The sequence below is a fragment of the Monodelphis domestica genome, chromosome 7 (genome assembly GCF_027887165.1).
Source record: "Monodelphis domestica isolate mMonDom1 chromosome 7, mMonDom1.pri, whole genome shotgun sequence".
NCBI classification, from domain to species: domain Eukaryota; kingdom Metazoa; phylum Chordata; class Mammalia; order Didelphimorphia; family Didelphidae; genus Monodelphis; species Monodelphis domestica.
The window spans coordinates 5605617-5617458 of NC_077233.1; positions in this window are offsets into that span (position 1 = coordinate 5605617).

Sequence of the window (11842 nt, forward strand, 5' to 3'; positions counted from 1 at the left end):
GCTATGCTGAACATCATCTCTAGACACTTACCTGTCCTCGGCTGGAGTTCTGTCCCACAGTTGTTTCTGTTTCAATCGACTCAGCTGCTGCTTTCTGATTGACTCTCCCTTGGGATCAGCCAACACATGTCCAGTTCCACGTTTAACCCTCTTCAGAGTTGATACACCCAAGAAGCTGGCCATCTAGAAGCAGAGATTCTTTTCTTTCACCCTCCTCATCATCCTTTACAGAAGATTCCCACCCCTGGCCCCTATTGGGTGGGTGGGAGCATTCTTTTCTGGCCCAGGTTTCAGGCATATATTCCCTCATGCTATTAACTTTTCTTGCATAGTCGAGCCCACAGGACCCTTTCCATACCCTGTGCTGGTCTCCCCTGTGAGGATAGTGCCATAGCCATCTAGATCTACATCCATGGGGGTGTTTGTCTGTATCCACACATGCATGTATGTATTACGTCTATATATTACATAGTTACAGATATCACATATGTTATATATATTACAATCTGTGGCATTCCTTTATAGCCTCTCTGTATTACATGCAACACATGGCATTATATGGTAATATTCATTCATAGTTATTTACATCCTGTCTCCCCATTAGAATCTACCTTGCTCAAAAGCAGGCATTGAATCCCCAGCATTCAGCACAGATCTACAGCGAGCCCTTAATAAATGCTTGGCTGTTTTCAACAGAAGGGGCCAGGATGAAGCCCAGGATGGGAACGAAAGGCCCCAGGACTTTCTCTCCCTGCTGGGGCCTTACTGCTGCTCCTGTCCCCATGGGATTAGGCGAAAGAGATCAGTGGTGACTGCAACTTTGTGATGCTTCAAGAGAATGAGCCACCAGCAAGCCAGAGCTGGAGTCCACACCAGGACATGCTCGGAGCTTCATGGGAAGGATTAAAGCCCTGCACAGTCTTCATCCATCCATCAGCCACACCATGCTTAGAAGAGAATTTAGTGGGGCCGATGCTCCATGGAGCCCACAGGAATACGGAGCCCATATGTCCTTGAGCCTGAGATGGTCCCAGGGAGAATGTGTCCCACCTCGCCTTCTGAGGGAGCTTGCTTTACTTTTCTTCTTGCTATATATTTGCTGTCCCAGCCTTTAGAAAAAGCTAAGTGGGGGGCGCTAGGTGGCTCAGTGGATCGGGGCCAGCATCAACATGGGCAGGACAGCCTTCTCCTCCCAATTCTCTGGCTGGGGTAGGGGTAGGGAGGTTGGATGGCAACATTTGTCCAAGTGACAGAAATGAGCATGCTCCAACCTGCTGAGGAGTGGCGGTGCCCCATGTGCCATGGCTGACTAACTGGAGCCTCCTCTTGTGTTCACTTGCTCCATGTTTGGTCAATGGACACAGCTGAGTCTGTCTCTAATTGCTCTGCCAGTGCTTTGTCTTCTCGCTTGAAGGGCACACAATAGGCAGTAACAAATACAGCATTTCTGTGAGTGGGGCCTGGACCAGCCCTTTTATCTCATGTATTTAGGCATCTTCTGTTTCCTGTGTTGACAGTGCCAGCGTTAGAGGCCCATCTTATACAGGCCTTGATTTCCCCTTCATGAAAGACAGAAGTTTGAAAAAGCTGCTGCCCTTTAACAATTAAGTTCTAATAACCTGAGGCGGGGGGGGGGGGACCCTGTGCCACCCGAGTGGGGAACATCTTGGTCTGGTTAAAGGCTGCACACAGAATAGAAAACAACTGTCCTTTGGCTTCTCCGTTAAAAAAAAAAAACCCAACAACATTTCATGGACAGACATTTCACTCACTTTAAGGACAGAAACTGCTGTAAAAGGAAAGCAAGGACATCCCTGGGAGGGCGGGGGAAAGACAGGAGAGGGACAGGGCTTTAGCCCAACTGCATCTGAACTGGCGAGCCTTCCTCTATGGATCCTTCCTGCTGGATCATCTTTGGACACTTGAGGCAAGTGATCAAAAGTGCCTGCCCTCTCTCCAAAGAGTTCCTGTTCAGTGAGGAAGGGATCCCCCTTAAGATGTCCCACCAGTCTTTCACCCATGTGTGAGTGGGTTTCTTTTCATTAGATTCACAGACTGGGCCCTGTGAGGGATGGGGAGGCATAGCAGGTCAGGTCCTTGGCTTGGGAAAGCAGAGGGGTGTCGGGGAGCCAAAGAAATACACAGGGCATGCTCCCGGCAAATCAAGAACCGGGCAACAGGAATTACCATGAGGTCGTTGTTTTGTAGCAAGGAATCTTCAGCTAAAATCCTTTTCCAGTAACAACAAATACTTTTAAATGCTACCATTGTAGATCTTAAAAGGGATCCTAGAGATGTTTGAGTGCAGCCCCTCGTTGGGGATCTAAAGAGACTGGAGAGCAGAGACAAGGAGAAAGTGCCTGCCCCAGATCCCAGTCAACGACAAAGCTAGGGCTGCAGACAAGACCTTGGATGCTCTGCTGTGTCTATTATCAGCTATTTCATGAAAATGACAATAGGCACTCATTAAACACCAACAGTCTACACAGCTCTTGAGGAGGTACCAGGGGTATAAAGGCAAAACTAAACAATCCCTTCCCTCAAGAATCCCTTGTGTCCTCTACAGTCTGGGCATGGGTAAGTAAAGACCAAAGACACCCAAGGTAAATGCAATCCTGTCAAGAGGGAGAGAGCACCAAGGATTGGGAGGGAGGTCTGGGAAGGAAGCGACATCTGAGCTGCACTTTGAAGGACGCTGAGGAGTCTAAGAGATGGAGGAGAGAGAATATCTCAGGCATTTGAGCCATTTGGTACAAACACAGAGGCAGGAGATAGAGTGGAATATAAAGGGGGCCAACAGGCAAGTGGGCTGAAACAGGCAGCTGGACAGTAGAGAGCAGACAATGTATAAAATGAAGCAAATCTGGGAAGGTCAATGAGAGCCAGAGGCTGTGAGGGACTTTCAGTGCCAGACAGAGAATCGTGAACTTTGTCCTAGATGTAATATGGAGCCTTGGGAGACTTTTGGAGAGAGAAATAGCTGGGGGAGGGGGGGAAGAAATAGAGGGAAGAGAGACAGACACAGACAGACAGGGAGGGAGGGAGGCGCGATGGAGAGAGGATGAGAGAGAGTGAAAGAGAGAGAGGGAGAGAGAGGGGGAGAGAGAGAGAGAGGGAAGGGGAGAGAGGTGGGAAGAGAGAGAGAGAGAGACAGAGACAGAGAGAGAGACAGAGAGGGAGAAAGAGAGAGGAAGGGAGAGAGCTGTCACTGACTGAGTTTATGAAACTGAGGTTAGCTAGCGCCTTCATCAGAAATAGGTTTTGTTTTGATATGGGATGAGTGTATGTGTGTGGTAGTGGTGGGGTGTCATATATAAATATTATATATATTATATAAGATATAATGTTCTAGAAATATTGAATCTGCAAAGCCAGATGCAAGAGACCCAGACCACTGAGGCATGGAGGGGGAGCACTTTGGGGCTGCCCCGACTGATAGATGGAGATGACACTATAGAATAGAAGATTAGATACAGATTAGACAGAGTCAGTCAGATAGATGACACCGATATAGACGAGACCTCGATAAAGATCCAGATATAGACAGAAGTGACATCAATACAGAGCTAGTCCAGGTTCTCTCTAAAATGAAGTATAACTCCCACACCTCCACTCCCCAGCCCTGCCCTTGGCAGAACCCACACCCCCACCCCCAGTGGCTCCAGTAGCCTCGAAGACAATGGATTCTGGTCCAGCTGCCAAGGCAGGGGGCACCTGAGCAGTCTAGGAAAGCAGACTTGGGTTACAGGTCTGCAGTGATTCTTCGGAGTCTCCATTTCTGGTCATGAGGTCAAGTCTTTGCGATGGGCTCTTTGAGAGGGAGGCGGCCAAGGCGGAGACAGGGCTCCATTATCCCAACTGGATTCCTCCACTTTAGAACGCTGGCTTTTTTCTCCTCTCCAGGACTCCGCTGATCAGGTGTCTGACCTTTCCTTTCGTTTGCCCGCGCTGTGCCTGATCCTTTTGGCAGAGCCCATCTCGGTGGTTTGTGAACATAGCCAGGCATTGTCTCCAAGCGGCAGGTTTCATCGCTGAGCTTGCCGAAGCCATCGTGCCAATCCTTGTGGAGGAGTGGCCTTTTGTGGAGTGCCCTTCTCCAAGACAAATGAGATGGGAACGTGACACGCCTTTCTGCAAAAGAAAACGCAGTAAAAACAAGGGGGTTGTTTTTCTTGGGGGGTACGTAGGGGTGGAAGGGGGAGGAATGTAGACAAATATAGCTCGGCCCAAACATTAGCCTTATTTATGTAACCCGTGGCCCCGAAGCAAGGTTCTGGGTTCACACAGATCGACTTTAATCTGGAGGACTTCTCACACAAATCTCTCCTAGATGTGTACCCCGGGCCCAGGATCGGCCTGAGAACATCCAAATTTAGCTGATGTCTAGGTCTAAAATGACAAAAGGGAAAGGAAATCAGCCCTGATGCGAGCACTCAGGCTAACAATAACTCAGTCAAAGGAGAAACTATATTTAATGCATCAACTAGAGAAACTATATCTAATGCATCAACACAGAGATACAGATATCTGTATGTACCCACAGATTTGCATTCAGGCCCATAAATAATCAGGGCAACCACTCCTCCCTCTCCGTTAAGCCTTTATCTTCTCCAGGGATGTACACAGGTTTCTCTGAATTTTTTGTCCATTCATTAGTAAGCACCCCTTGCCCATCTCCTAAGCTAAAACCAATTAGGGTTATCACTAAGTCAAGCAAAAGTCTAGGTCAAGTCAAAGATCTAGGTCAGCTGTTAGAATTCACAGGATATCCTTTATTTATTTATTTTAAAACCTTTACCTTCCGTCTTAGGCTTAATACAGTACATTGGTTGGTTCTAAGGCAGAAGAGTGGTACGGGCTAGGCAATGAGGATCAAATGACTTGCCCAGAGTCACACAGCTAGGAAGTGTCTGAAAACAAATTTGAACTCAAGACCTCCCATCTCTGGGTGTGGCTCTCAATCCACTGAGCCACCTAGCTTCCTCCCAGGTATTAGAATTCAATAGGTTTTGATCAGTCATCCCCAGTGTCTAGAAGACTGAGCCCAGAGTCAGAAAGACTATGTTCAAAACCTACCTAAGACATTTACTAGTTATGGGACCCTGGACAAGTCACTTAATGGCTGTTTTCCTCAGTTTCTTCAACTGTAAAATGGGAATAATAATAGCATCTACTTCCAGGGTTGTTGTAAGAATCAAATGAGATAACATTTGTGAAGTGTTTAGGGGCATACTTAATAATTACTTCTTTTTTTCCCTTCCCCAATATGATGTTTGAAAGTACAAAGAGAATATCCAGGACTAGGAGAGTTCATACTTTTTCTAATACTTAAAAGGGATTTAAAGACCTCATTAAATTTTTTCTTCATCCATATTCCATTCTGAAACTGGTTTCAAAGGCAAGATTCCTTGTCTTAGCATTCTTCAATCTCCCATACCGCCCTTCTTCCTTTTGGAGGATTTTCTACCCTGAACTCCTTCTCTTCTATAAACTCTGAAACTCCTTTCTACCATTCCCCACTCTTGTTTCCTCTTCTCTGGTCTCTAAGGAAGAAATGGACCTTCTTTCTAAGTCCAACTCCCTCTAGGTGACCCTGCAAATCAGTTCAATTTTCTTCAACTCAACGAATGTCCTTTTCTATGACCTCAAAAAATTCTCAGTCTCTCTCTGTTTCTCTCTGTATATCTCTGTCACACACACGTGCACAAACACACACACACACACACACACACACACATTCTTCTTTCTGGTCACCTGAATATTCTCTTCTCCCTTGGCTACTAAGGCACTGCTGTGTCCTGGATCACTTCCTACCTGTGTGCCCACAACATCTCAGCATCCTTTCCAGCTTAATAATCCAATTCCCGTGTCTTCTTCTTCCCTTGTCTCTTTACATATTTAGCATCATCCGATTGTAAGGTTTGGTATCATCTCTGCATCATTTTCCAATCTTATTTATCTAGTCCAAGACTCTAACCCAAGCCCCAATCCCACATCACCAACTGTCTGTTTGACATTTTCGCCTGTGACACCCCACTGACATTTCACATGAGGCTGTCCCAAACCGACCTGTTTCCACCCTAGCCGCTAACCTGCTCTTTCTACGATGTTGATGTTTCTCCTGGACACCTTCAAGAGTGGTCCCATCCCACCTTCAGTAAATGGGATTGTCCTGGAGCTCCTCACTGCTAGTCCTGCCCTCTTCGATTACCTTTCACTTACACTGCAATTATTTGGAATGAACATGTTTTCTCACTCATTTGGATGTGAGCTTCTGGAGAGTCCATTCACCCAGCAGTTACTCCCCAAAGTCTTAAAGACCAACACAAGAAAATACCCGACTTCTACAATAAACTGCTTCATTTGCCATCCTTGTACCAAAAGACAAGCGAGAGGGACATTTCTTTCAAACACCTGTTTTGCTTAGTGGTGCCATCAGCTCCCATGGAGTCAAATGTTAGCTGTGTGCTGATGATTCCCAGATCTGCTTATCCAGCTTTAGCCTCTCTTCTCACCTCCAGACTCACATTTTTAATTGTCTGCTAGACATCTTGGTCTATATATATATACATATACAGATAGATACCTAGAGTTAGATAGAGATAGAGATAGATAGATAGGTAGATAGGTAGATAGATAGATAGATGGATGGATGGATGGATAGATAGACAGACAGACAGACAGACAGACAGACAGATAGATGGATAGATAGATAGATAGATAGATAGATAGATAGATAGATAGATAGATAGATAGATAGACAGATAGATGATAGATAGATGGACAGATGGACAGATAGATAGATAGATAGATAGATAGATAGATAGATAGATAGATAGATGGATAGATAGATGGATAGATGGACAGATAGATAGATAGATAGATAGATAGATAGATAGATAGATAGATAGATAGATGGATGGATAGATAGATAGACAGACAGACAGACAGACAGACAGACAGACAGACAGACAGACAGATAGATAGACAGACAGACAGACAGACAGACAGACAGATAGATAGATAGATAGATAGATAGATAGATAGATAGATAGATAGATAGATAGATAGATAGACAGACAGATACATGGATAGATAGATAGATAGATAGATAGATAGATAGATAGATAGATAGATAGATAGATAGATAGATAAAAACTTAGCCTGTCCAAAATGGAGCTCATTATCTTTCTCCCCAAATCTCTAGTTCTGACCTTTCCTATCACTGCTAAAGGCATAAATATTCTCCCAGGCGCTCAGGCTGGCAACCTTGGTGATGTCCTCAACTTCTCTTTCTCTTACCCTTCATATCCATTCTGTTGCTAAGGCCTGTCTACCTCACCTCTGCAGCATCTCTTGAAGACACCCCCCTCTTTTATACTTCTCTTGATGTTATTAAGTGAGAAGAATCCCAAAGGTGGAGAAGAAATAGAGAATTTGGCAAAGGACTGGTTTTTTTTTAAGCTTATGTGATTCTTAGTTCAGTCTGCATTCATTAATGAAACAGGAAACAATAGGCTGTTCTGAGAGAAAGTCTCAGGTGAGTTTTGTTCCCATTAATTGTCTGATAGGTCATTCACATTCTTTCCTCTTAGGCATCCATTCATCTCTCCAGGGTCTTACCACAACAAAACCACATTTATAACCTGGACTTCTTTTTAGTGCCATGGGATTTAGCCATTTGGCTTTCCAGGCATTTCCAGGTTCAATTATTGAAAGAGACCCTGGTATCACCCACTATTTTTAAAAATAGCTTAGTATTTCATTTCATATCAAGTTCAATCCATCACTCGAGGCTTGCCAGGAATGAAGGTTTTGGACTCAACCCAGATCTGTCTCCTACTATTTTCTTGGTGAGTGTCCACACTTGGGAAGCAGGCAGGCCACTTAGCCAAGCAGGTTGCTCGGCAGTGGGAAAATGTTGTGGGAGAGCACACAAACACTTGGCTTGGAAGGCCACCCCAGTGCCCTGTTGTCCTGCATGAGCTGATCAGCATAAGGCTGCTAGATCCCTGGACACTTTCAGTAATTGTGGAACAAAATGGATTCTTGAATTGTCCTCAAAACCATCTCTAGGTATATGTGGGAAAATATATTTAAACAGATGGCGAGCGTGTCCATCCCTAACCATGACTTTAATGAGTTAACACAACCCAGCCAGGGTTTCAGTTGGCTGGGAATATAATTCATCAGGGAGGCTTTACTTTAGCTCCATTGCTAAAGAAGTGAAAAATGTCCCAGAAAATCTGAGAATCTCCCCCCTTCTCTCTCTCTCTCTCTCTGTCTCTCTCTGTCTCTCTCTCTCTCTCTGTCTCTCTCTCTCTCTCTCTCTCTCTCTCTCTCTCTCTCTCTTTCTCACACAGACACACACACACACACACAGTGCTGTTCTACTTGTCTTTCCCCTTATGGACCTCTTGCCTCATAAGATTACAGAGCATAGGATCAGAGATTTAGAGCTTAAAGGAATCCCAGAGTTCATGGAGCTATTTAAAGCCTTGCAAATATTTTCACTGGATCCTGTAAAACATCCTGTGAAGTAGGTGCTATTATTGCCCCCACTTTACAGCTAAGGAAACTGAGCCTCAGAAAGGTAAAGCGCCTACTAAGAGCCAAGAAGCATTTATTACACTTGATTAGGCCTACTATGTGCCAAGCACAGTCTGGAACTCTGGGAATATACATAAAAGCAGAAGAAAGTCATTCCCTGCCCTCAAGGCGTTTGCATTCCAATGAGGCAAGATCCTCTTAGAAAGGAAGCTAAACAGGAGGTGGGGAAAGTACCTTGCTCAGGGCTCCTGGTAGGAAAAGTCTTTCCACAGTCAGGATTGCTGTTTGGAGAGAAATGAAAATGTGGAAGGCCTGGGCCTCCTCCTTAAAATGGGAGGTGTGGGAGGAATCTGCCTATCAAAGGAAGAGGAGGCAGGGGCTGGGGGTACTTCTCCTGGAAGAAGTGGGCAGTGGTGGAGTGAATTTCCCAGCTAAGGAAGTTCTAGAGCTTGGGAAACAAGGTATCTGAAGATAAATTCAGACTTGGGTCTTCCTGACTACGTTGTCACCTGGATGCCACATGGAACTTCTTGCCTCTTCTAGGGCCTCCATTTCCCATTGGTGAGATCTTCCCTGGGTCCCCAGTTTGGGAGCTGCTCGAGATAGACAGTCCTTCATTTTCTTCTTAGATACGATTCTGACTCAATGACTCTCCTTTCTCTCAACCCTCCCCCTTTCCAGCTCCTTCAGTGTGTTGTCTCCCATTAAAGCATGGGTTCCTTGAGGGCAGAAACTGCCTTTCTTGCACTTGGCACAGGGAATGGCATATAACAAGTGTTTAATAAATGCTTGTCTTGCTTGGCATTGTACCAAGCTGACCCCTTAGAGATGGGCATTAGAAACAGATTTTTGTTCCCCATCTCAGGCACTACCTAGTGTGTGAGTGTTGGAGATCAGAATAGGAGATCCTGGAAGGCAGGGGCAATTCGGTTTAGTTGTGTTTTGTGTTGTTGTTTTTGCTCGTTTTTGCAGAACCAAGGCCTATTGCTGTGCCCATTTCAAATCAAATAATTGAATTTATGAACATTTCATTCCCAGAAAAGTGTTTATTGAGGGAAAACTACCCATTAGATGCTTGACCTTGGTGTAATGTTCTCCTTGGCCATGGCTACCCATGAAATAGGGCAGAACAAAGTCTTCCTTCTTCCAAGGCAGCCTCTTTTAGCCTCTGCAGTGACAATGTGGTGGGAAAAAAGAGAGAGGGTGTCAGAATCTCTGGATTTGGGCTGTTTGCCAACCCAGACTTCATTGTCATGAAATGAGAAATCACTCCAAGTGGAAGATCTTTTGTTTAATGACCAACAGTTGAGGTACTACTAAAAGACACAGTCTATAACCATTTCAAGTTTAATCAGCAAAGACTGAATATGTTGGGTCCCCAGCTCCTCTCTAGGCACCCAGTGAAAACACTGGCCTTCCCAACCCTGCCCAGCTGGCTCCAACTTTGGAGAGGGTCTAGATCCCCCCATTGACATTGAATGTTCATCTGCTTGACGTGCTGTGGAAACCCAGACCTCAGCCAGAGGGGAAAGAGGGAAGGGGGAGATAGGAGAGGATGAGAAGGAAAGGGAGGAGACTAGGGACGGGAGTAGGGGCAGCATGCCCACTGGCATCAACTCTTTGATCACTCTTCATCTGGACCAGGGATTAAAACTCTTTTTGCACCCAAAGAAAGAACTCGGAGTCATCTCCTAGACCATGAGTCATGGACTGCCTCCTTTCAGGTATCCCTCCAATCAAGCAATGAACATGACTTTGTGACCAAGAGCTCAAAGCGATGGAGGATGCCGAAACAGTCCAGGTGCTCTCCTTGGATATCCCTGGATCCTCTCTTTCTTTGCAGTCCTAAAGTTTGCTGTGCTTTAGTTTCCTGAATTACAGAAGTCAGAGGCAAGGAGCCCTGATTCCCAGCAGGGGTAGTGCTACCTTTTACCCAGTTCCTTCACTGAGATCAATAAAGCAAGAGGCAGTCATGGGACCAGGGGTCATCAAGGGAGTTCACTGCTCCCTTTGGGAGCAGAACAGGGAGCATTCCCTCTTGGCCTCTCTTTTTGGACCACAATGCATCTTTCCACTTTAAATTCCTTCCTTCTTAACAGTCTGATGAATTTTGGTCTTAGATAAATTTCTGGTTTAGCAAACACAGGAACTCTTTATTGCTAACAAAAAAACAAGTCTCTTCCCCTTGCTGACAACACAGTTTTTGAAATTCTTTTTGTCACCCCTAAAAATAGAAGCATTTTAAGCAGCAGAGATATCGACAAAGCCCTGCCCCCATGTAATAATCACCATTAATTATTGCCCCATCCAAAAATGAAATGGCAATTATTTCTCACTTCCCAATGCAGTGACAGGGAGTGCTCTCCACAAGCCCATGCCCTCGCCCATTTTGCAAAATGCTAAAAAAAGGATTCCCCTTTTCTCCTGCTTTGTGCCAGGCTGGGGAAGGAGCTTGTTCGAAAGGCTTACAATGAGGAAGGCTGGGAAAAGCAAGTCATAGCTTATCAAAACAATCGGAGAAATCTGAAGAATGCAGCTCTTCGAGTAATACAGAGGGCACAGACGCACCAACATGGATCCAAGGAAAGAGCAGCATTCCTCTGGGAACTGGCAGCGTTATTATTAACCCAGCCCAAAATAACATCTCCCAGGGTGGGGATGCTCACTAGAGGTTTCCAAGTAGCTCATATAGGGACTTCTCAGGGCTTGGGATTTCATGGGTCCCATATTCCACCATGAGGCTTGGAGGGAGGATCTTAGTCCTTTGGACTCAAAGGGAAAAGGACCTTCCTCTATCCTCTTTGGAGGTTTCTTTGGGAACCTAACTGTTAAAAGAATGAGAGTGGTCAGAACCTGGATTATGGTCTTGGTCAAGGCAGCACATCATGGGGGAAGAAGGTTCTGGGTGGGAAGCCAAAGTTTTTTGCCTTGCTCCTCTTCAGCTCCACTACCAAATAGCCTCCCACTTCCTTTCAAGGCTATGTGCTCTATACCAGTCAGCTTGGTAGTGCCTGGGAGGGGAGCCAGATTTATTCCTTCCCCCAAATAAAGGCAAACTGGGCATCCTGGGATACTCTAAAGCAGTGTGTTCCACCCTTCATGGGAAGGGAGAATGAGGGTCTAAAAGTGTTCATTGTGGTTCTTCAGAGCCCTTCTGCAGCATCTTTTTGGGATTCCAAATCCTTTCTAGCCATGTTTGATACTTTGAAAGCATCACTAACCCTCTATCTCTCTGACATGGCTCTTCATGATCATGATGTCTCTCAGAAAGGAAAAGAAATCTTGAGAGAAA